Raw genomic sequence first — 21,982 nt, 5'->3', positions numbered from 1 at the left:
ATCTGTCCCTGGGCCTTACTTTCGGTGGGGTTTGTTTGCTTTTTTTTTTTTTTTTTTTTTGGACAGGCAGAGTTAGACAGAGAAAGAGACAGAGAGAAAGGTCTTCCTTCCGTTGGTTCACACACACCCCCCCAAGCTGCTGCTACAGCCGGCACGTTGCAGCCGGCACACCACGCTGATCCGAAGCCAGGAGCCAGGGGCTTCTCCTGGTCTCCCATGGGGTGCAGGGTCCAAGCACTTGGGCCATCCTCCACTGCACTCCCGGGCCACAGCAGAGAGCTGGCCTGGAAGAGGGGCAACCGGGACAAAATCCGGCGCCCCAACCGGGACTAGAACCCGGGGTGCCGGCACCGCAGGCGGAGGATTAGCCTAGTGAGCCATGATGCTGGCCATTGTTTGCATTTTTTAAGTAATGAAGTTCATCACCATTTTACCACTTCTAGTCACAACGACAAAGGTGCTCTGCACTCCAGAGTTACAAAGGAACTCCTGAAGATCTATTTTACCTTCCTAGCATATTTAACAACAAAAAAAAAAAAGTGGCTTTGTTTCTCACATCTAAATCCTGACCCATTTAGAACTTATCCTGCTGTAGTACGAAGGATGGATCCAACTGGAGCGTTTCCCACATGGCTCTGCGGCTGCCCCAGCTTTGCCCTCACGGATCTGACACCACCTCATCATCTACTAAACTGTGTGTATTTGGGTTGATTTCAGCTGTCTCTTCTGCTCCATTGGACCCATCTACTGCTGTTCCACACCTCGATCCTGCTTGTAAAATCATGGATGCGTCATGCGTGTGCTTTAATGTCTGGTAGGAGGAGCGCTTCCCCACTGCTCCTCTGTCAGGATTTCCTGGCGATCCATACTGTTCAGTTTGCCATAGAACAGCCTTTGGAAATCAACTGTGGAATAAGCACTGCCATTTAAGGGGTGGGGGTTGGGGGTAGGGAGAAGGATTGGGATTTTTACTGGGATGGTGTAAAATGCATAAATTAACCAGGGAAGAAGTATCAACTTTATGAGATTTATTTTTTTCTTGTTAAACTTTGTTTTAATGGGTCTCAAAATTCTATGAGAGATTTTTGGTCAAGTTGTTTCCTTTAAAAAGTACTGATTTTTGGCCAGCGCCGCAGCTCAATAGGCTAATCCTCCACCTTGCGGCGCCGGCACACCGGGTTCTAGTCCCAGTCGGGGCACCGGATTCTGTCCTGGTTGCCCCTCTTCCAGTCCAGCTCTCTGCTGTGGCCCAGGAGTGCAGTGGAGGATGGCCCAAGTGCTTGGGCCCTGCACTCCATGGGAGACCAGGAAAAGCACCTGGTTCCAGGCTTCGGATCAGCGCAGTGCGCAGGCTGCAGCGGCCATTGGAGGGTGAACCAATGGAAAAGGAAGACCTTTCTCTCTGTCTCTCTCTCACTGTCCACTTTGCCTGTCAAAAAAAAAAAAAAAAAAGTACTGATTTTTAAAACTAATAACCTGGGGCCAGTGCTGTGGCGTAGCGGGTAAAGCCACAGCCTGCAGTGCCGGCATCCCATATGGGGACCAGTTCGAGACCTAGTTGCTCCACTTCTGAATCAGCTCTCTGCTGTAGCCTGGGATAGCAGTGGAAGATGGCCCAAGTCGTTGGGCCCCTGCACCCACGTGGGAGACCCGGAAGAAGCTCCTGGCTCCTGACTTCAGATCAGCGCAGCTCAGGCTGTTGCGGCCATCTGGGGGGTGAACCAGCGGATGGAAGACCTCTCTCTCTCTATCTCTGTGTAACTCTGACTTTCAAATAAATAAATAAATCATTAAAAACTAATAACCTATAACCTAATAACTGCCATGCACACACACCAAAAACATTCTCCTCCAAACAACACACACACAAAGCATTCTCCTCTCCTTCTGAAGGTTTACGACACATTGTTGTCATTGAGCGGTCTTGTCACTATTAAGCCTAAATGGCCAACTGAGACAAAGAGTCCTGAGACCATTCTCCCAGCACTGATTAAGGCGGGGAGGGATGCATTAGGGATAACATTCCTTTAGCCTTCTGAGCTTTCTGGGCAGACTTGGTGACCTTGCCAGCTCCAGCAGCCTTCTTGTCTGCTGCTTTGATCACACCCACAGCAACTGTCTCCTAACACGGACAGCGAAATGACCCAGAAGCAGGTCAGAGAAGCTCTCGATGCACGTGGGCTTGCCAAGAACCAACAATGGCAGCATCACCCGATTTCAAGAATTTAGGGCCCTCTTCCAGCTTCTCTCCAGAATGACAATCAATCGCTTCCTTCAGTTCAGCAAACTTGCAAGCGATGTGAGCTGTGTGACACTCCAGGACAGGGGTGTACCCAGCACTGATTTGGCCAGGGTGGTTCAGGATGATCGCCTGAGCAGTGAAGCCACTGCTTCCGCTGGTGGGTCATTTTTGGAACTTTGCCACGATGAACATGTTTGACAGAAACAATCTTGGCATTGAAGCCCACGTTGTCCCCAGGGAGAGCTTCACTCAAAGCCTTGTGGTGCATTTCAGAGGACTTGACTTCAGCTGTGCCATTGACTGGCAGAAAGGTGACCCCCTTGCCAGGTGTGAGAACACCAGTCTACAGTCAGCCCACAGGGACAGTGCCAATGCCACCAGCTTTTACACATCCTGCAGGGGCACACTTAAAGCTTGTCAGTGGCACCCAGGGCTTCCAGCAGTAGGTTCCACAGCACTGCCATCTTTGTGGGGGACTTGCCATCCCTTGCATGGCACATTAGCACTTGGCTCCAGCATGTTGTCACCATTCCAACCAGAAATTGGCACAAATGCTACCGTCTCAGGGTTGCAGCCAAATTTCTTAATGTAAGTGCTGACTTCCTTAACGATCTCCTCGTATCTCTTCTGGCTGGAGGGTGGCTCAGTGGAATCTACTTTGTTAACACCACCAGTGAGTTGTTTCACACCCAGTGTGTAAGCCAGGAGGGTCTGCCCATTCTTGGAGCTGCCAGCTTCAGCTTCCCCGAGAGCAGCAGCAGCAGCAATCAGCATAGCACGATTAGCCTGGGACGTGCCTGGAACCACATTTCTGATGACGTCTCTGCATCTGGGGTGTCAGCAATAGTGACGTAGTGGTTGCCGGTCTCAGACTTCCATGGGGAGAGATGGATGGCGACACCACGCTCACGCTCGGCTTCCAGTCTATCCAAAACCCAAGCATACTCTGTCGACAGAGTCCTTCCCCGTCTCACAGACTCCATCTCAAATTTGTCAGGGGTTCTTTTGTAGACCAGATGGCCAGTAGTGGTGCACTTGCCCAAATCTACCTATCCCATGATGACCATGTTGGTGTGAGTCTGTTCATTTCCCATCTTGGCTCTGAGGTAGCACTGGTTTTCACGACACCTGTGTTCTGGCAGCAGACCCATTGCAAAAAAAAATGAGATTGCTTTCTAAGACCATGGAAAAGGTTTGCATTTGTTCAAATTCGTTCAGAAGAATCATTAGCTTTTTTCCATATTCATCTTGCTGTCTTCTTAGGTATTTTCTCTTTGGACTGTTATTTTATTTTTCAAAAATCTATTTTCTTCTATTAACATTTTTAAATCATTTTTAACGTGCCAGGGGATTCCAGTCCAATCCCATCAAGGCGGCATGTACAAATGCCATCTCATTAGTCAAAGTGATCAGTTTCAGTTCATAATTGATCATAATGATAGGATTAAGAATCAAAGGGATCACATAAACAAGACTAGTGTCTGCTAACACTAACTCATAGAATTAAAAAGGAGAGAACAATCCAACATGGGAAGCGGGATACACAGCAGACTCATAGAAGGGCACATGTCCTAAACAGCACTTTGGCCTCAGAATCAGCCCTTAAGGCATTCGGATCTGACTAAAAAGCCCATGAGAGTATTTCAGGCATGGAAAGCCAAGACACTCTGGCAAAAAAAAAAATCTAAATGAAAGATCTCTGTGAGATCCCAGTGGAAAGCACGGGCCATCAAAGAAGGAGGTACCTTTCTCTGAAGGAAGGAGAGAACTTCCACTTTGACTATGACCTTGTCTAAATAAGATTGGAGTTGGCAAACTCAAGAGGCTTCCATAGCCTTGGCAACTCATGACAAGAGCCTCAGGTAATTACTGATGCCATTAATAGGAGTGTCAATTGTTAAATCAACAACAGGAGTCACTGTGCACTTACTCCCCATGTAGGATCTCTGTCCTTAATGTGTTGTACTATGTGAATTAATGGTAAAACTAGTACTCAAACAGTACTTTATACTTTGTGTTTCTGTGTGGGTTCAAACTGTTGAAATCTTTACTTAGTATATACTAAATTGATCTTCTGTATATAAAGATAATTGAAAAATGAATCTTGATGTGAATGGGATGGGAGAGGGAGCAGGAGATGGGATGGTTGTGGGTGGGAGGGAGGTTATGGGGGGAAAAAGCTGCTATCATCCACAAGTTGTACTTTGGAAACTTATATTTATTAAACAAAAGTTAAAAAATAAAAAATAATAAATCATTTTTAGAATAAATTTATTTATTGTTATTTACTTGAAAGGCAAAGTGAGAGAGAGAGAGCTTCCATCTACTGATTTGCTCCTCAAATGCCTATACCAGTCAGAGCTGGGCCAGACCAAAGCCAGGAGCCTGGAACTCCAACTGGGTCTCCCACGTGGGTGGCAGGAACTCGGGTACTTACACCATCACCTGCTGCTCCCATTGTGCACATCTGCAGAAAGCTGGATTGGAAGCAGGTGTGGACTTGAACCCAGGCCCTCCTATATGGGATGTGAGCATGCTAAGCAGCAGATTAACTGCTATACCAAATGCCTGGCCCTCCTTGTTTAATCTTTTAATCATTTTATCAAGATATAATTACATACTATAATATTCACTTGTTTAAAGTATATGGTTCATTGATTTTTAGCATAATTACAAAACTGTGCAACCATCATTATAATCTATTTTTAAAACATTTTATTCCCCCTACAAAAAGCCTTGCACCCACTGATAGCCACACCCCAACCCCTGGCCATTGACCCTACTTCCCTACTGCTCAGCCTTAAGCAATGAATTTTTTTTTAAGAAAACTTTTTTTTTGTAAAGATGTATTTATTTATTTGGAAGGCAGAGATACAGAGATAGGAGAGACACAAAGAGAGATCTTTCATCCACTGGTTCACTCCCCAGATGGCTGCCATAGCTAGGGCTGGGTGCTTCATCCAGGTCTCCCATGTAGTTGCAGGGGCCCAAGCACTTGGGCCGTCTTCCACTGCTCTTCCCAGGCCATTAGCAGGGAGCTGGATCAGAAGAGGAGCAGCCGGGACTCAAGCTGATTCCTATATGGGATGCCAGTGTTGCAGGCAGTAGCTTAATTTGCTATTCCACAATGCCGGCCCAGGCAACTATGAATTCATTAATCTCTATAAAATCTCCTATTCTAGACATTTCACGTAAGTTTGGTCATACAATATGGCTTCTTTGACTCAGCATATGATTTGCAATTCATCCAAATTGTAGTATGTACCAGTTCTTTATTCTTTTCGTTGTTAATATTTCAAGGTATGGGCCAGCACCATGGCTCACTAGGCTAATTCTCCGCCTGCGGAGCCGGCACACCGGGTTCTAATCCCAGTCAGGGGGCTAGATTCTGTCCCGGTTGCTCCTCTTCCAGTCCAGCTCTCTGCTGTGGCCCGGGAAGGCAGTGGAGAATGGCCCAAGTGCTTGGGCCCCTGCACCCGCATGGGAGACCAGGAGGAAGCACCTGGCTCCTGGCTTCGGATCAGCGCAGTGCGCCAGCCGCAACGCGCCAGCCATAGTGGCCGGTTGGGGGGTGAACCCACGGAAAAAGGAAGACCTTTCTCTCTGTCTCTCTCTCTCACTGTCCACTCTGCCTGTCAAAAAACAAATCCCATGGTATGGTTATATTTCACTTATTCATCTGGTGATGAGTATTTGGGTTATTTCCAGTTTGGCAATATTATGAATCTGTATGGACATAAAGATACTTAAAATGTTCGTGGAAGATACACATTACTATCTTATTCCATTATCTAATTCCGTAATTATCTAATTCCATAATTATTATCTAATTCCATTTTCCATGAACTTTTTGAAGTACCTGGTTTGTTTTTAATTTCTAGGGTTAGATACCCAGAGGAGGAATTGATGGGCATCTGTTCTATTCCAAAAGCCTTGTAGGTATAGCTCTTATATTTATATCTATGATGCATTTTGAGTTCATTTTTTAAAGATTTATTTTTATTTATTTGAAAGACAGAATTAGAGAGAGGGGTAGAGACAGAGAGAGAGAGGTCTTCCATCCACTGGTTCACTCCCCAGATGGCTGCAACAGCCGGATCTGTGCTGATCCGAAGCCAGGAGCCAGAAGCTTCTTCCAGGTCTCTCACATGGGTGCAGGGGCCCAAGAACTTGGGCCATCATTTACTGATTTCCCAGGCCACAGCAGAGAGCCGGATAGGAAGAGAAGCAGCCAGGACTAGAACCGGCGCCCATATGGGATGCCAGTGTTTCAGGCCAGGGCTTTAACCCACTGTGCCACAGCGCTGGCCCCTGAGTTCATTCTTAATTTGCAAGTGGATATTCATTTTCTCCAACTACATTTGTTGAAAGACTGTTAGTTTTCCCATTGAACTGTCTTGACCTCTTTTAAAAAGGTGAATTGACAAAAAAAAAAAAAAAGCCAGAGTTCCAGAGTTTATTAAATCTTATTACCTTGATCTTTAGGTTTACCTTTGTGAAAGTACCCTCTGTCTTAACTATAGCTTTATTCTAAGGTTTGTTGTTTTTGTATTTTGAAAAATTTTGTTTATGTGAGAGGCAGAGAGTTCATTCATTCATTAACTCACCGATTGGTTCCCTCCCTAAATGCCCACAACAGCTAGGACTGGACAGAGCCAAACCCAGTTACTTGGTCCATGCCTCCCCCATGGGTGGCAGGAACCCAGTTACTGAGCCGTCACTTCTGCCTCCCAGGGTCTGCATCACAGGAAGCTGGAGTCAGAAAAGGAGCCAGATACTGAACACAGCCGTCTTGGCTAGTGTCTTCACTGCTAAGCTAAATGCGTAGTCCCCAGAAAGCTTTGAAATCGCTAGCATGAGTATGCCAATCGTGTCATTCTTATCAAGATATCTTTTGGTTATTCTAGGTTCCCTGCATTTCCAAATGAACTTTAAGATCAGCTTGACTATTTCAGGCATGGAAAACCAAGACACTGTGGCAAAAAAGGTTCTACCTGAAGGACCCCAGTGGGTGAGACCTCAGTGGAAAGGAGTGGTCATCAAAGAAGGATGTACTTATCTCTGAAGGGAGGAGAGAACTTCCACTTTGCTTATGGCCTTGTCCAAATACTGACAGTTTTTGTGAATTCAAAAGGCTTCTGTAGCCTAACAGCTCATGACAAGAGCCTCGGGTGATCACTGGCACCATACATGAAAGTGTTAACTGTTAGATTAACAGGGCTGGCACCATGGCTCACTCGGTTAATCCTCCGCCTGTGGCGCCAGCACCCCGGGTTCTAGTCCCAGCTGGGGCACTGGATTCTGTCCCGGTTGCTCCTCTTCCAGTCCAGCTCTCTGCTGTGGCCTGGGAAGGCAGTGGAGGATGGCCCAGGTGCTTGGGCCCCTGCACCCGTATGGGAAACCAGGAGGAAGCACCTGGCTCCTGGCTTCAGATAGCGTAGCTCCAGCCATGGTGGCCATTTGGGGGGTGAACCAACAGAAGGAAGACTTTTCTGTCTCTCTCACTGTCTTAACTCTATCTGTCAAAATTAAAAAAAAAATAAAAATAAAAGATTAACAACAGGAGTTACTGTGCACTACTTCCCATGCAGGACCTCTGTCCTCAAAGGGTTGTATTATAATCATATCTAAGTACTCGCAAAAGATGTATCATTCTTGAGTACGTCTTTAAAGTTAATTAAGTTTCCTTAAAAAAATAGAAGAAAAAGAAATTAACTTCAAGATGCAATGACTTTGAACAGCCTTTGTCTCGATTGTTGAGGAACAGTTTTTTGGTTTTCTTTTTTTTTTTTTTTCATACAAATTGTTGAACTCTTTACTTAGTATAGAGTTAGTCCTCTGTGTATAAAGTTAATCAAAAATGGGCCTTAGTAGAGAACGGGACTGGGAATGGGAGATGGAGGAGGAGGAGGGGTGGAGGGCGGGTATGGTGGCAAAAATCACTATACTATATTCCTAAAGTTGTACTTATGAAATGCATGAAGTTTGTATTCTTTAAATAAAATGTTTCTTTGGGAAAAAAAAAGATCAGTTTGTCAACTTCTGATAGAAATCACTGAATCCATAGGCAGTACTGCCATTTTAACATATTGTCTTCTTTTTTTTTCATTTTAAACTTATTTTTTAAGAAAAACAGGAGTTAGGGGAGAAGGAAAACCTTAAGTCAGTTACAAAAATCATCCAGGACTAACCCATGAGCATGTGCTGTCTTTCCATACAGATTTTTCACTTACTTCAACAATATTTTGTAGTTTTTGATATACAAACCTTACACTTCTTGTTAAAAATCATTCCAAAATATTTTATCCTTTTTGATGCTACTACAAAAGGAGTTGTTTTTGATGTTTATCTTAAGATCATTTATTGCTAACATAAAATGAAGTCCATCTTTTGCTTTGTTTTGGTCTTTCGACCTAGCTGAAATTATTTTTTGACTTTAATAGGTCTTCCACCGATTCCTTAGGACTTTCTACACATAATATAGTGACCTTAGCATACAGAGATGGTTTTACATCCTCCTTTCTGATCTATTTTTTATTTAATTTTCTTGCCTAATTGCCCCAGTAGAACATCCAGTACAGTATTGAATGGAAGTCTTGAAACTGGACATGTTTGTCTGTTCCTGATCTTACAAGGAAGGCACACACCATTTTACCTTGAGTGTGACATCGCTGGTAGATCTTTCATAGATGCCCATAGGTGTTACAGAATTTCCCTTCTATTTGCAGTTTAAGTATTTTTATCCTGAGAGGAACTTGAATGTTTTTCTGCATGTATTAAAACAGTTATGTAACTTTTGCCTTGTTTTCTATTCATGTGATGTCATACATTGATTCTCAAATATTAAGCCAATACTGCATTCACAGGATAAACTCCACTTGGCCATGATACGTAATTTTCTTTTTACATTGATAGATTGGGTTTGATAGTGTTTTCTGAGGATGGTTGTTGCATCTATATTCATGAAGGATATTGACCTGTAGTCCGTGCTTCCTGGGCCATCTCTGGTTTTGGTATCAGGGAAATCCTGGCCTCGGAGGACGGGCTGCACAGCGTTCCCTCTGTCCCACTTTCTGGAACAGTTCGTGAATTCCAGCTTCTCTGATATTAAGATTAGGACCCATGTTTTGTTTACATTTGAAATGCCTGGTATACTTCGACCCATTCTTTTATGTCTTGCCATTTTGAAAAGGCTGATTTTAAAAGTGTCTCCTATAAATAAGAATAAAATGAGGCTTTGTTTTGTGATCCCAAGGAATAGTTTCTGGTAATAGTTAAGTAAAGGTTTAAAGCTGTTTTTGCATAAGTTGGATGTCAACCCAGTTGTGAGCATTCATGTGTGGTGTAGGTGTTCCCTGTAACGCTGGGGGTCACATGCAGCACTTCTTTGGGGAAAGAGGATGGAAATGGGTTCTTACACTCCTTTCCCCCAATGAACCCAGTTATGCAACACAGATATGGAGGCAACCCCAGTGCAAAGTTGCGACAAGGAAAACTCGAAGGAGCTGCTAGCAAGTAAGAGCCAAAAAAAAAAAGGGAAAGGCAAGAGGAGGCACAATGATATTTCTGGCAATCCTCTCTGTGTCCTGGGCTTCACCTCACTGACTCATTTAGTGCAACTAACAATCTTCTCAGGCAGTAATCAGCATCGCTGTCGCAGACAAGATGATTAAGATTCAGATGGTTTCGGCCACGAGCAGCAGCATCACCTGGGACCTACTGATTCAGGGTCTGCAAGACCACCAGGTGATTGTCACACACATGAAGTTTTAAGAATCACTACTGAGCGGCCGGGGCTGCGGCATAGTGGGTAAAGCTGTTGCCTGCAGTTCCAGCATCACCTATGGGCACCGGGTCTAGTCCCGGCTGCTCTACTTCCGATCCATCTCTGCTATGGCCTGGGAAAGCAGTGGAAGATGGCCCATAGTCCTCGGGCCCCTGCACCGTGTGGGAGACCCAGAAGAAGCTCCTGGCTCCTGGCTTCAGATCAGCGCAGCCATCAGCCATTTGGGCCATCTGGGGAGTGTACCAGCAGATAGAAGACCTCTCTCTCTCTCTCTCTCTCTCTGCCTCTGCCTCTGCCTCTGCCTCTGCCTCTCTGTAACTCTGACTTTCAAATAAATAAATAAATCTTCAAAAAAAATCACTGCTGAATTTCTGCAGGGCACCAACATAAATAACGGAACCCAATGGCAAAGCCTGCCCTCCTGCCTTCCTCACTTTGTCACTGCTACAGTGACCACAGATTTTTAAATTAAAATTTTTATTTATATAACATGAAACATATTTCATATATTTAATATATATAGATTCAAGAGCATAGTGATACTTTCTACCCTACCTCCCTCCCACCCACACTCCTATCCTCCCTTCTTCCTTTCCTATTTTTTCTTTTAATTTTTATGACACACTTTCAGTTTATTTTATAATCTCAAGCTTAACCCTCCACCAAATAAAGACTTCATCAAGTATTATGTAGAAAAACCACAATTCCTCAAGACTATAGACAAAGGCTGTAAACAATAATAAGCTCTCAAAATGTCAATTTCACTCATATACATTTTTGTGTACTGTATATTAATTACCACAAATCATGGAAAACATATGATATCTGTCCTTTGGGGACTGGGGCCACAGATTAAACCCACAGCTATGGCTAAGTAAAGGTGCTCGGGTCTCAACACTGGGTCTCAGTTTTATCACCTGTTGAGGTCATGATCATCATCACAAAAATTGATTTGGAATAAAAAAGGTGCTTGGAACATATACAACAACCAATAAATTCTAAGACAACAAAAGTATGTCATAAAGAATGGCTTAAAATTTAAAAGGAAATTTAAACCCAAAATCTTTTGTTATGTAAGGTTTATATTTGTTGCACTAAGAACAAAGCTTGTTTTTTAAAGAATTTATTTATTTATTTATTTATTTGAAAGTCAGAGTCACACAGAGAGAGGAAGAGACAGAGAGAGATTGATCTTCCATCCACTTATTGACTCTCCAGATGGCCACAATGGCCAGGGCTGGGTCAGGACAAAGCAAGGAGCCAGGAGCCCCATCTGGGTCTTCCACGTGGGTAGCAGGGGCCCAAGCACTTGGGCCATCTTCCATTGCTTTCCCAGGCCATGAACAGGGAGCTGGATCAGAAGTGGAGCAGCTGGGACTCGAATCGGCGTCCATATGGGATGCCAGTGTCTCAGGAAGTAGCTTAACCCGCTGTGCCACAGAGGCAGCCCCACAAAGCTTATTTTTTAGCAATGCAAACAGCTCTGTACACACTGCCTGTTCATCCATTCAGACTGGAAAGAGAACCCTATTGCACAAATTGCTCCACTTTTAAATGAAAGGAACAGAGGAAAATCCTTCACAGAATGTTACAGTGACTCTTCTAGACCTGCACTGACACCTTGCAATGTGAATGAAAGTGGAAACAGATCCGATGCACGTGGACGTCAAATTCTGAGTGGAAGTTCACTTCTTATAAAATTCTCGTGTCCTTCTTGTTCCCCCGTTTCTCAGCCTATTCCCCGCTGGACTAATTTTTCAGTTTTAGAGGAACTATTGCTTCAGCTTGTTGTTGTTTTGTTGAAAAAACGAAAAGATTGATGCACTTTTGATCAAGTCCTGGTGTTCTGAGCTGGACCAGCCTGTTCTGCACGGCCGCTTAAAAGAGCTTTTGAAAGAGTCAAACCATAAAATAATTCAGTATATAACTGTTCCGAGACCTAACTTGAGAAGCCTGCAGCATCCGGCTCAGGGAACACCACATACCGTACTCTGTTGGCTTCCCTTGGAATTCTAGAACTGGGGACCACTTCAGAATACGGTCCATCGATAATTAATGCAGTTCCATTAGTTTAATGGCAAAAAATAGCCTTGATTTTGCTTATTTAATTCTCTCAGTAAAAATGTCGCTGTTTTAAAGCACCAGTTTTATGAGGACATGCTGTACTCATTGATTCTATGGGGTCCTTTCTTTTCCCAGCTGGCAAAACTTCTATAATGATATCTTAGGGATTTGAGAGAGACAGAGAGAGGACTCATGAGAGAGAGCCCATCTCAGGACTAACATGGCAAATGAATCCTTTAAATTCATACTTGCTCCAGACATTAATGCCTTCCTTGTTGGATGAGTAGAGGGTGAAATATGCATGAGAGACACGTTTAACTGCTCTTAAGTAAAATACCTGGGTGCCAATACTACGGCCACATACATGTTGTTGGCATAAATCCTAATATCTATTGAAGACTCAGTTTCTTCGTCTGTAAAATGAGTTCTTGCAGGGCCATTGTGAAAATTCAATGACGAGTGAAGCCACCCTTGTGATGCCAGCCTCCCACATCACACTACCAGTTCAAGTTCTGGCTGCTCTGCTTCTGATCCAGCTCCCTGCTAATGCACCTGGAAAAGCAGTGAAAGATGCCCAGGTTCTACCCATGTGGGAGACCTGGATGGAGTTCCAGGCTCCTGGCCTGGAACTTGGTGCAGCCTTGGCCACTGGAGCCATTTGGGGAGTGAACCAGCTGATGGGAATCTCTCACTCTCTCTATCTCTCTCTGCTTTTCAAGTAAACAAATAAATTTTTAAAAACACGAGATATGGAGCAACCTTGTAACACATGCTTCTTATTGTAAGTTAATTGAAATCCTCCCCCAAAGAAAGAAAAGCTGACATTTAAAGACAAAATACGGCCGATGCTGTGGCTCACTAGGCTAATCCTCCGCCTTGTGGCGCCGGCACACCGGGTTCTAGTCCTGGTTGGGGCACCGGATTCTGTCCCGGTTGCCCCTCTTCCAGGCCAGCTCTCTGCTGTGGCCTGGGAGTGCAATGGAGGATGGCCCAAGTGCTTGGGCCCTGTACTTGCATGGGAGACCAGGATAAGCACCTGGCTCCTGCCATCGGATCAGCGCGATGCGCCGGCCGCAGCGCACCGGCCATTGGAGGGTGAACCAACGGCAAAAGGAAGACCTTTCTCTTTGTCTCTCTCTCTCACTGTCCACTCTGCCTGTCAAAAAAAAAAAAAGACAAAATAGAGGGGCCAGTGTTGTAGAAGGCTAAGACTCCACCTGCAGTGCCGGCATCCCATGTGGGCACCACTTCAAGACCAGCTGCTCCACTTCCCATCCAGGGCCCTGCTAATGTGCCTGGGAAAGCAGCGGAGGATGGCCCAAGTCCTTGGGCCCCTGCACCCAAGTGGGAGACACGGAAGAAACTCCTGGCTTCAGCTTCAGCCCCAGCCATTGCAGCCATCTGGGGAATGAACCAGCAGATGGAAGATTCTCTCTCTGTCTCTGCCTTTCAAATAAATAAAAATAAAATCTTAAAAAAAAAAAAAAAAAAGAAGAAGAAGACAAAATATAAACTGAAAGCCAGAACACAAGCTCTCCCTCCTGGAGCCTGACTTCCCCTCCTGATTAGTGCTGAAGGCACAGACCACTGCTCCCCCCGACAGAGTGGAGGGCCTCAGGCAGGTTCACTGCCACGGGGAGGAATTGCGCTGGAACCTACACCGGCGGCCTCCCTGGAATGGTTGGGAAGACTTGGAAAACATCAACTCACCTCTTACTGTCTCAGTCGTAGAGACAACATCACAGCCCAACTGGGGCACAGCAGTGAGGCTGCCGCCTTGCAGAAAGATGGCCAAGGACATAAGGCAGACGGGCCACCTTCCTGGCTCTCTGCACCTGTACATCAGAAGGCTAGAACTTCTCTCTCTCACACTCCACAAGGGGGCAAGATGGGCAAGAGGGGCAGAGACCAGAACTGGCTTCCACTCTGCAGCAAACACTCTGCCCACCCCCTAGGCTGTCAGCTCTTGTTACTTCCGGAAGAAAAGGGGAAGGAACCTAATGGTCATTTACGGATCACGTGGCCAGGCACTCTCCCCTTGGATCACTCTCTCCTGTGCGTGGTCTCTCTCACAGAGCAACAAAGGCTCCAGGAGACCAGCCATCTGCAAAGTCACACAGCTCATCATAGTCAGAAGAGAGATGGGAACATGGGTCTCCCTGACAGCTCCCAACCTGGATGGCACAGGATGCTGTACTTGCAAATGTGGAGTGTTGTTGCTTTGGCAAGGTTGGGGTTTTGTATATTTAGTGAGGTATGTGAAGTTGATGCTTGCTCTCGCCTGAGCACAGTTAACGTTAAGTCATGGGTAAAAATTCCAACCCACTTCTTTCTGACGACTTTAGATAAGATACTTAAGTCGACCTCAATGGTACTCTTTCCTGGACGGTCTTTTGATTGCAATAGCCATTTCTTTATTGCTGTAAGAAATGTAAAGAATTAAAGAAAGTAGGATGCTAACTGTTTTGGGTTCTTTTCCAAAAATGCTTGGTGTTGCTCTGAAGTAATTGCTGATTTTGTCCTTAATGCATGTATATATGAGTCCAAGAACGAAGTAGTGCAGGAGTCGCCATCAGGCCTTCTCAGGCAGGGCAGCACCAACGGCGGGAGAGCATCTTGAAGGGTCTGCGGCCAGGACGCCCTTTACAGATGACACGCTTCAGTCTATGTGATTTGGTTTTTAAGTACCCTTTATCCATGAAATTAAAAGATTTTCCATCCATTTGATGTCAAAGAACAGGGGATGAATTGCCACATTTCTTTCAAGGCTTTCAAAATGTGTGGTCAAATTATGGAAACAGGCCACTTCCATGCCAAGAGGGCCTGCTTTGTTGAGCAAACCAAAGGGTTCCATGTGAAACAGCTCCCATCTGCCCATCTGCTAAGCAAAACAGTTTAACTGAGGTTTAGTTTGGAGCTTTTTTTTTTTTTTTTAAGCAACTCATTGCCCCACCAGGAACAGTGTGACAATGGCAGAGTCCCTGTGGTTGATTTGTTTGTTCTTGAGCTCTGGAAAGGTGGACCAACATTCACAGAAATAGCCAGTGCCATTCTCATCTTCCATTAATCAACCCGTGCTTCCAAAATACTGAGTTAGATGGATCAATATGTTGATCAAGCTGCTTAGAGTTTGAAATCCATCACTTAGACATTTTTCCTGTTGTTTGTTGTATTACTCTTCATGCAGATAACCAACTTTAATTCATTTCTAATTGCCTGAAGGGGCAGTCACTGCAGGATGGCCATTTCAGCCACCCCTCGGGACATCCACATGCCATAGCAGAGTGCCAGTTCAAGTCCTGGCTCCTCCACTTCTGTTCCGGCTTCCTGCTAATGCACCTGGGATGGCAGCAAATGATGGCCCAAATACTTGGGTCCCCGCCACCCATGAGGAAGTCCCATGTAGAGGTCTTGGCTCTTGGCTGCAGTCTGGCCCAGCCCAGGCTATTGCAGGCATTTGGGAAGTGAATCAGTGAATGGAAAATCAATCTCTCTCTCTACCCCCCCTATATATAATATATATAATATAATGTAAAAATATATTATATATTATGTATCATATAATATATATGTGTGTGTGTTACTCTGCCTTTCAAATGAATATATATATGAGGGGCCAGTGTTGTGGTACAGTGGGTCAACGCACTGGCCTGCAGTGCTGGCATCCCATATGAGCGCCAGTTCAAGACCTGACTGCTCCACTTCCAATCCCACTCTCTGCTATGGCCTGGGAAAGCAGTGTAAGATGGCCCAAGTGCTTGGGCCCCTGCCGCCCAGGTGGGAGACCTGGATGAAGCTCCTGGCTCTGCTGAGTCATTTTGGGCAGTGAGCCAGTGGATGGAAGATTCTCTTTCTCTCTCTCTCTTGTTCTCATGGTGCCTTTCAAATAAATGAAATAAATCTTTAGGAAAAAAACCAATCTTATGCCAAGATTTCTCATCAAAGACTTTTCCTGATCACTCTATATAAAATAGAATTTATAAACACATACTATATTTCCTGTCCCTTTTAACCTGCTTTTCTGCATAGAATTGACAACTATTTATTTGTTTATTGTCTGAATAGAGTGGTTGGTTGGCTGTATATCCCCAGTACTGAATTAATCTTCATTCTTTCTTCCATGGACATCTGGTTCAAGAGACCTCCCACAGAGTAATTACTGTCACCTATTCTCTCCAGGTATTGTTTATGTTCTCTGGGTGATGCAGGGTTAAGCATTAATATTTGTTGAGTAAACATAATGAAGGAATGAATGACAAGACCTTTTCTATCTAGTTCCCTGGATTGCAAAAATCAAATAATTACATGACAGTCCTTATAGCATGCCCACACGTGGGATACTCTTCCTATTTTAAAAGGTATTTATGTAGCTGTTCATTGTTTCTCACAGTGCCAAACAAAGAATGCCAACTCAAAAGATCAAGAAGAAATGAGCCGTATCTTCCATACTTAAACCCAAACACACAAGCACAGATGAGGAAATGGAGAGCCAGTCACACCACTCCACACACCTGAGCATGCTGAGAACATTTTTAAATTTCTTAAGTCAAAATGTAGCTAGTTTAAAGTCTTTAGAAATTTAAATCTTTCAGAATTATCTTTTTCCTCTTCCAGAGAAACTCCAAATAAAAATTTCACTTTAGTTTTAGCTCATAATATTAAGAACAAAAATCGGTTATGATTATCCCTGGATTTGAAGAGCCATACCTCATGCCAGCCCAATTTTTATGCTCATATTGGTGTATTTTCTACAACTACTACTCCTTACAGGATTTGTTGAAGCAATGAGAAGGTTCTGGCCAGCATATTTTTCTATTAGTTTTCATAGTTTTCTATTTCTATTAACTGTAAACCTTACCTCTTGATTTATTTCAGCCATTTATTGATTCCAGTCTTGTGTCAAGTAATTAGTTGATCTAAGGATCCCTTGCTTTTTTGAAAATAAGAACTATTTATTATTATTATTTTTTGACAGGCAGAGTGGACAGTGAGAGAGAGACAAAGAGAAAGGTCTTCCTTTGCCGTTCACTCTCCAATGGCCGCCGCTGCCGGCGCGCTGCGACTGGAGCACAGCGCTGATCCGATGGCAGGAGCCAGGTGCTTATCCTGGTCTCCCATGCAAGTACAGGGCACAAGCACTTGGGCCATCCTCCACTGCACTCCCTGGCCACAGCAGAGAGCTGGCCTGGAAGAGGGGCAACCAGGACAGAATCCGGCGCCCCGACCGGGACTAGAACCTGGTGTGCCGGCGCCGCAAGGCAGAGAATTAGCCTAGTGAGCCGCGGCGCCGGCCAGAACTATTTTTTTAAAGATTTATTTTTATTTATTTGAAAGACAGAGTTACAGAGAGAGGTAGAGACACAGAGAGAGAGAGGTCTTCCATCCACTGGTTTATTCCCCAGACAGCCGCAATGGCCAGAGTTGTGCCGGTCCGAAGCCAGGAGCCCGGAGTTTCTTCCAGGTCTCCCATGTGGGTTCAGAGGTCCAAGGACTTGGGCCATCTTCTACTGCTTTCCCAGGCCATAGCAGAGAGCTGGATTGGAAGAGGAGCAGCCGGGACTAGAACTGGCGCCCATATGGGATGCCGACGCTTCACGTCAGGGCGTTAACCCGCAGCGCCACAGCACTGGCCCCGAAAATAAGAACTATTTTTCATTTCCTCTGAAGCTTTGAGATCATTGGCAAGCAGAAGAGACCTGTTAAGGAGTCTGAAGTCTTTGAAGTCCTTCCTGTTTTCTCTTCTGCCAGAACTAGTTATCTCAGCATTAAAGGTCAAGGACAGCTGAATGAAGTATTTCAAGAGGAAAATTCTAAACCAGGAGAGTAGTAGGAGGTGACTTGCCCTAACCCTAACCCTTACTTGCCTATAGAAGTTGGATCTCTTTTCTTTTTTTTTTTTTTTTTAGATTTATTTATTTGAAAATCAATTTTACAGGGAGAGGGGAGGGAGGAGAGGGGAGAGGGCTTCCATCCACTGGTTCACTCCCCATATATTGCAATGGCCAGGGCTGGATCAAGCTAGGAGCTTCTTCCAGGTCTCCCACATGGGTGCAGGAGACCAAGCACCTGGGCCATTTTCTGCTGTTCTTCTCCCAGGCCACTAGCAGGGAACTGGATTAAAAGTGTAGCAGCCATGACGCAAACCAGCACCCATAGGGGAAGCCGGTATCACAGAAGGTGTGGCTTTATCAGCTATACCACAACCCTGGCCCCTAGAAGTCTGATCTTGCCTGTGCCTAAGAGATTGTCCTAGATGCAACCCAAAAAAGAGATCATAAAAATTGGCAACATCTTCCTAGTACTCTTTGCAGGCATTTATAGAGATACTGTTGTCATTGAACAAAAAATAGTTAAAACTCCCCTCTTAATTTCTTGGGCCAGCCTGCAATTAAATCTTTGTAAATTAACCTTAGAAGAATCTGTTGAAGTTATTCTGGACTAGGTTTTATCTCCTGTGGGGAGCAACTGGGAGCAACTCAGACTAGACTAAGTTACTGGAATTAGGACTTATTCTATGCATCTGCTCTCCCACAATATGGCGCTGGGAGAGGAGGAAACAGCTTCTACACAGCTGCCTCCAGTTCAACCAATAAACTGTAGGACCTGCTCCTGATTAGAGGAGAGCAGCGTACTCGGCGTGTGGGCAGCAGAGTTGGGATTGGTGGAAGAGGACTATAAAGGAGGAGAGAGACAACATGCACCAGGAACATCTAAGAGGAACACCTGTGCAGCCCCCGAGAGAGCCGGCCGGCGGTGTGCCGCTCCCCCGTGGAAGTGGGGAAAGTGGCTAGGGGGAACCGCCCTTCCACGGAGGTGGAAGGGACGGTGGCCAACCCGGGAAGAACCAGCAGCAAACCCGGGGAGGGCCGAGCAGACAAAAGAACAGCGCAGGGTCCTGTGTCGTTCCTCCACGAAGAGGGGGAGCGACAATCTCCCTTCTCCAAAGTCTAGTATGTAATGGATTGTCAGCGAATGAGATAGAGGTATATCAGCTTCATTCACATGCAAAATAGTGAAACCCTGGCTCCTGCCATCGGATCAGCGCGGTGCGCTGGCTGCAGCACACCGGCCGTGGCGGCCATTGGAGGGTGAACCAATGGCAAAAGGAAGACCTTTGTCTCTGTCTCTCTCTCACTGTCCACTCTGCCTGTCAAAAAAAAAAAAAAAAAAATAGTGAAACCCATGGAAAAATCTCAAAAGATCTACCCAAAAAGAATGCTCTATTAAATGTTATCACAGGTAGAACAAATATTCAGCTATTAAGTGGTAAAAGAGTTTGGAGGTTTGGTTCTTCATGCCCAACCTAAAATGATCAGAGTTTACTGTCAAATACAATGGACTAGTGTGTTTACTCCACTATAGATTAATCCCATTTTTGGATACAGTTAAATATGGCATTTAAAGTCTATCAGTTCACTCTCAATTTTATTCAAGGGAAATTTTTCTTCTAAAAAGCTGAGGCTTACTAGCAATGCAAGAATTTTGGGTCAAATCTTCCCCCTTCTCTGTTTTTTGAGTCAAATCTTCCCCCTCCTTGTTTTTGTTTGCCAAATGTACATAGTAATCTCTCGAATTTCAGAAAGGCTCTTTAAAAATGTTTATTTTTCAAATGTCATTGCGATGACCTTTTGAAGTAGGTAAGGCAGGAATTACCATCTGAATGGATAAGCAGAGAAGATGTGACTCAAGCACAGCTCTTCCTAGAAAGTGACTCTCTCTTACGGCCTACAAAAGACGGATGGGCTTGTTCCTGATTGCTGATACGCTGAATTCACGGGGATAACACACAGCAAAGCGGGTAGGCAGCACCCTTGTTTTCAACATCTCCAGCGCACTGTTACATCCTTCTGCTCTTTCAGCATTCTGGCTTCCCCAGACCTGCGTGAGTGTATCTCCCTATTGTCGATAGCTTGTCCTGGTCGATCACTAAATAGAACCAGAGTAGGCATTTTGGGCGGTTCATTTGAAGCACAACGCTGACACCTAGTGTACTGACCAATGTTCTCCCTTCCCGTTCTCCCTCCCTTCCGACCTTCCTTCCTTTTTGTCTTTTCTGATTTAAAGAATGGTTGTTATGGTATAGTTTGTTAAGAGTAAACATCGAGAACTCACATGTTAAGTATGCTGAGCCCTTTAAATATGTCATCTAATTTACCTTCATCAGCTACAAATCACACTTCATCATCATCTCTATCTTGCAAACAAGGGAAAAGGGTTGTACTATTGAGAACGCAAGTGTATGAACCCAGAGGACACACTCCAGTGCTGGAGCAATCCCTCACTGTTCTTAAAGGGCTGGGCAGGACCACGTTCGAGATGGCTGCGTGAGCTTACACGGATTCACGTGTAGGGCACATCGCATAACCTTCCTTCCACATGCTTCGTTAAGGTTGGAAACAAGAACAACCTGAGGTGTGCAGCCCTGAGCCGGCCCGCCTCCAGCATTATCCAGCCCTTGGTCCTCTCATTCTCTTCAAAAGCACTGAAGTGCCCCATTGCGTCTCCTGGTAGAGTCTCACAACTTCTAAGTATTTTCAAAAGAGCAATATTTATTATACAAGTAGTGTAGTTTTTTGTGGGATGATCCCATCTGCCCGCAAGTGGTCTTGTTTCCTCTGCTAGACTCAATGCTCCACGAAAGCCACCTTTTTCATTTGGAAGGCAAAATAATTAGCCTGTACTGGGCCCTTCGTAACATGTAGATCTAACAATGGAAGTCTAAGAATCTGCTTCTCTTTTCTGAAGTCATTTTCATTGAAGACAAGCAGCTGTAGTGGCTGAGTGTCTAATGGTAAGACAATCCCCAAGTTCATGGTAAGGAAAGAAAAAAAATCCAAATGTTCTTCCAAGAGGGATTTTCCTTCTCCCTTCTGGTCTGCCACAGGACACCCGCCTCACGGTCCCACCCTTTCATAACCTGATGTCAAATACATCAACTGTGTTTAATGGAGTGGGAAAAAAATAGTCTACAAATGATATACAAAAGCAGTAACAAGCTGAGTCATGCTTTTCAGCTCGGTTGGCCAAACATGATTCAGCTGCTTTCAGGTTCACCTTTTAACTTTCTTGGGTCAGCCTATAATTAAACCTTAAAATAAATAACCTGTCAAAAGTCTTCTAAGCTAGTTTTTCTAGTTTCTACTCCCTGTTTTAAGTGTGTAATACATAATGGATTCTTTTCTTTTTAAGATTTTTATTTATTTATTTGACAGGTAGAGTTACAGACAATGAGAGAGAGAGAGACAGAGAGAAAGGTCTTCCTTCTGTTGGTTCACCCCCCAAATGGCCGCTATGGTCAGCGCTGTGCCAACCCGAAGCCAGGAGTCAGATGCCTCCTCCTGGTCTCCCATGCAGGTGTAGGGACCCAAGCACTTGGGCCATCCTCCACTGCCTTCCCGGGCCACCACAGAGAGCTGGACTGGAAGAGGAGCAAATGGGACTAGAACCCGGCGCCCATATGGGATGCCGGCACCGCAGGTGGAGATTTAACCAAGCAAGCCACGGCGCCGGCCCCTGGATTCTTAATCAATGTGAATATTGGAGAAAATAATAAGCACTAACATTAATTAAATACTTGACAAACAAGTTCCTAGCTTAGCATAGCACACACATTGTCTCAGTTCACATTTAAGAAAATCTGTTCTGGGCTGGTGTTGTGGCATAGCAGGTAAAGCCACCACCTGCAGTGCCGGCATCCCATAAGGGTGCTGGTTTGTGTCCCAGATGCTCCTCTTCCAATCCAGCACTCTGCTAATGGCCTGGGAAAGCAACAGAAAATGGTCCAAGTGCTTGGGCTTCTGCCAGCCACATGGGAGACCCGGAAGAAGCTCCTGGCTCCTGGCTTCAGCCTGGCCCAGTACTGATGGTGGAAACCATTTGGGAAGTGAACC

General features: G+C 44.9%; 1 pseudogene; it reads right to left on the bottom strand.

Annotated features, from left to right (window-relative positions):
• Positions 1–1,855: 1,855 nt before the first annotated feature.
• On the bottom strand, positions 1,856–3,336 carry LOC100346434 (elongation factor 1-alpha 1 pseudogene; annotated as a pseudogene).
• Positions 3,337–21,982: the final 18,646 nt, after the last annotated feature.

The sequence above is a fragment of the Oryctolagus cuniculus genome, chromosome 2 (assembly GCF_964237555.1).
Source record: "Oryctolagus cuniculus chromosome 2, mOryCun1.1, whole genome shotgun sequence".
NCBI lineage: Eukaryota > Metazoa > Chordata > Mammalia > Lagomorpha > Leporidae > Oryctolagus > Oryctolagus cuniculus.
The sequence above is the reverse complement of the archived record's forward strand: the minus strand, read 5'-3'. Positions and strand labels throughout refer to the sequence as shown.